This window comes from Pygoscelis adeliae, unplaced genomic scaffold (genome assembly GCF_000699105.1).
Source record: "Pygoscelis adeliae isolate BGI_AS28 unplaced genomic scaffold, ASM69910v1 Scaffold414, whole genome shotgun sequence".
In the NCBI taxonomy this organism is placed as follows: domain Eukaryota; kingdom Metazoa; phylum Chordata; class Aves; order Sphenisciformes; family Spheniscidae; genus Pygoscelis; species Pygoscelis adeliae.
The window spans coordinates 648,340-652,703 of record NW_008824673.1 but is presented as its reverse complement, the minus strand read 5'-3'; positions in this window follow the sequence as shown (position 1 = coordinate 652,703).

Genomic DNA, 4,364 nt, shown 5'->3' with positions numbered 1-4,364 from the left:
GTGCTTGCCACCGCACAGGCTTTTTCCATGCCTCTAAATGTCAGGTGTCCCCCACCACCCGGGGACAAATCTTTCGAGAGCTTTGCCAAAGGGCTGCGTGCAGAACTTCTCTAGCTATGGGAGTCACTTTCTAGCAAGAGCTAAGCTTTAAAAAACCCTTATAATTCAAGCAGTAATTCTGTTTACGAACCAGCTCCAGAGCCCAGTCTAACCTGGGCAGAGATTTGAGATGCTTCCAGGCTGCCGAGCTTGGAAAAATATCCTGGGAAATGCCACCCCGTTCGATGTGGTCAAGGGAGAGGAGGGGGAAGGGGAAGGACAGGCATTATAACATGACTAGCCCACTAGCATGTGTCTTAAATTCACGAACAAGGCACAAATGTCAGAGCTGATTAGCTATTGCCTTGCATTTCCATAAGTAAAGCAACAATCCCTGTGCGCGCTGGCTTCCAGGGTTTGGGGGGCGATCACCAGGCAGCCTCTCCTTCCCCAGAGCAGCCCTGACATTTGTTCAGCACATTCTCCGGGTCCGTGCTGGCACGGGGTGTATCGTGCCTGACTAGAAGTTATTACTGTGATATTAGATTAAAAATAGAAGTGCAGGAGCCAAGACTCACAGACTGAGGGAATGGTAATTCAGTGACTTATCTTTTCCATTAGAGGGTGCCAGGAACCTACTGTTGCTGCAGACCCCAGAAATCATGGAAAACGTGACTTTGTCCTGTACATTTTGGGACCAGGCAAATCTGTGCCCATTTTGGGACCCAATCCTCGTACTGCCCAACCAGGCCAACTAAACTAACTTGACTGCCATGCTGAAATGCGGATGGGGAAGGGTTGATCTGGCAGCTGTAAATCAAAAGCACATCGGCAGGTGACAGCCCACGGCAAGCTCAAGGAGACGAAGCCCTCCTCGCACTGCTGCGTGAAACAGGAGCATCAGCTGGAGATGGGGAGAGGTCTTTACTGGGCTTCATGTGGTGCTGATGAGACTCGGGTGAATCCAGCGTTCCCCACTTTAGGTTGTCCCTATATAGGAGGTAGTGACAACAGGACGCATGTGCAAAGAGCTGGTTTTGCTCAAGCCCGGAAACTAGGGTTCTTAGGCCCAAAACACGTATATGCGGGGTTGGGGCATCCTTTTGGATGCTTGTAAGAAAAAGAGGTGAATGACACTTGTCAGGGGTGGCCCCTGCGTCCTCAGTCTCTTCTCAGAAAAGGAAAACCTTCCTGCAGCGCTTCCTAGCCCTTCAACTGTGAAATGTCAGGGGTATATCTCTTGGATCTCATCTGCACGGTGGGTGTTTTACGGGGCAGAGATATGTTTTGAAGAGGTGAACGTGGAGAGCATGGGATCTCGACATTGCCAAGGGATTCTGGGCACTATTTGAATGTGAATAGGAAATCCTCATTAAAAAAACAAGTATTAACCACAAAAAGTAAAAGAACAGGTGGTAGCTCTAGTGAGAAAAAATAGTTTGTATGGATATCACTTCTTGTGCTCTGGGCCTAGTGGTGAGGACAGACAGTAAAGGATGGGGCCCCCGTCTTCTAGTCTGAGCCTGCCAAAAATCACCCAATCTCCGGTACGACACGAACCACCCAGTTATCAAATGGATCCGCTTCTCCATCCCAGAGATGCCACTTGGGAGGGGCAGAATAGCCTCAGCTCTGTGCTGTATACAGCAGACGCCCAGCAGTATTTTAACCCTTCCTTGGCTGGAGGGGTGTGTGCAGCTCTCCAGCTCTCAAAATGCAGTGTGTTTGACCACCGAAACAACCGACGGGACTTGGTCTCCACTTCTCAACACAGCTGCTGCTAAATTATTAGCAACAACCATCTACAGGCTTAAAAAATGACAATCCAAAGAAATTAGGAGATCAGTCTTAACAGCGTGAGATTAAAAAAATTAGATGAATTTTTAAAAAGGGAAAGCAAGCCAGTCCTCCCAATTTAGGCTTTTGATGAGAAATGCAGACTTTGGGAGAGAGCATGGCAGAGCAGGCTTAAAGACTCCTTTTTTAGTTTTGAACTTTGGAAAAACAATTCCAAGATGTATAGTTTTGTGGAAAAAGCGTTAGTGAAGCTATTTAGATCAGTCAGTCACTCCCAGCAGCGTGAAGACCCTGGCTCTTCTTCCTGCCCCCAAGGCCACCGAAGGAAAGAGCTGAGATGGCCACACACGGGACACTGGTTCCTGTCTTGATGCCTGGCGCAGCTGCAGGGGCGCACACTGCTGCTAACGCATGGAAAAAGCAAGATGAAGCCTTGGACTAGGAGATGTCTTTGTCCTTGACCTGCCTCTGCAGTGATTCACGGTGCAATGCTGGCCAGATCTGTCCCCGTGCATCGCTTTCCCCATCTGCCTGTCCAGCACAGGCATGTGGCTTTCTGGTGGGCAAGTCAACCAGGGAATATGAAGCTTTTTGGGATCGGTGGCTGGAAAGCGATAGGTAATAGCAGTGATGGGAAGGGAAGGCTAGTGTGTCTAGATCCCAAAGCCCAGCGCTGCTTAGCTCTGCGTCACACGCCGACAGCTTTTCCTGTGGACTTCAGCCAACGTGGCTCAGGGTTTGGAGCCGTCTGCTCCTGTCCCAGCCACAGTGGGTGATTCAGAGCAGATGGGATGAAGGGCCGACGCTGAGGCCCACCAGCAAGACTGATCTGTGCTTTCCTGCCTGGGATTTCAGCGTAGAGCAGGAGCAGCAGTGTCTTGACCAGGTGGGTGAGGGCTACGTCAGCAGCCAGCACACAGCCTGTTTTTTTCCCTGGCTCTGGGAGGAAGCTGGTCCTTCTGGACCCGAAAGTTAGCATCATGTGCCGGCAATTATTTCTGCCTGACAGATGAAAAAACAGGGGTGGTAAAGGAGCAAGTGACTTGTCTGAGACAACAGTTTTGCAATAAAACCATGCTTGGCTGGGTGCTGGTGTTTGCTGAGGCCATTCTTTTGGTCGCAGTGGTTTTCCTGGTGTCGCAAGGATGGAAACTGGTTCACATGTAGTCCATACGGAGCTCGGGCAGACCTCCATGGGCAGCCCGTCTCCGGCTGCTCCCTTGCTGCCGTGGCCAAGGGGCAAGGAGAAACCCTGCACCCAGGTCTCCGGTCCCTCTCATACCTCTTGAAGCACTCTGATTTCATGGGACGGGAATAGCAAATCTCGGGGCTGCAGTCACATCCTCATGGAAAGAGCCGCTGAAAGATGGTGTCATCTTACACTGCTGGAGCGTCTTTCTTCCCAAAATGATCCCGAAGCATTTTGTGGAGTAAATATAAACCAGAGGTATTTGGGGAGGAGCATGGGGTGGGACTCATGGCTCAGAGCGGCACAGCTCAGCAGTTTAGGATAGGAAGGGAAAATACGACATCTGACTACATTGGAGGGAGTGCAGGCCGGCAGAGTGTACAGTACAGCAATTGGCAAATCTGGGGCTTGGCCAAGAAAATAAACATAAGAAATACTTGAGACTGATGAAAACCACGGGCAGCCTGCTCTTGTTTAAAGAGGTCTTTTGGGGACACTGGAACAGACGCCCGTTGCAGATGGAGCAAGATCCTGGCCCTGTTCAGACTCATGGCCAAACCTTCATTGACTTCAGCTGGGCCAGGATTTCATTTCAGATGGTTCTGGTTTTTCCCGGGATGTGATTTCCCCTTTTTAGGACATGCCCCTCTGCCACCCTCTGCCCAGCAGGGAAAGCAGGCTGTTGCAATTTTGGAGGTTTGTACACAGATTTAGGGACAGATCCTGTACAGGGCTGAGTGCTGCCAGCATGTCAGTAGGGGCAAATGATGCCCTGCAGCACTCCAGAGCTATGTGTAAGCACGTAGGATCAATACATTCAGAGCTGAAGACCAAAACTGAGTGCTCAGCAGCTCTGGTAATTATTTAGGTGCCTGCATGTGGCTTGAAAGCCAGTTTCTTCCAAATTTTCATTTTCATCAAATAACTTCGAGGCTTTTCACTCCAGAGTTTGACTTGGGCGCCTTACCTTAAAAATTCAGACCCCCGTACATTCTTCAGTTTCCTAATGAAGATGGCAGGCCCTGGGGTATTCGAGATAAGTGAGAAATTGAAGCAGGTATTCATCTGGCACTGACTTTCAGTCTAAGACCTTCTCCAGAATTAACCATCCAAAATTCACAGGCTCTTGAAAATCCTGGTGACTTTAATCACAAAGGAAGTTCGGAGGAAAGGCTCAAGTAATACTGAGAAATATGTGCAGGGTAAAGGAGGAGCTTGGGGGGGTTGTGAGGAGAAGAGCATTTCTAGGAGGTGGAAGCCCAAGGAAGATTTTATTCCTGGCTGAAAATGAAACTGGGTAAGAAGTGAACGAGGCGGAGGACAGGGTAGGTAGCCTCCA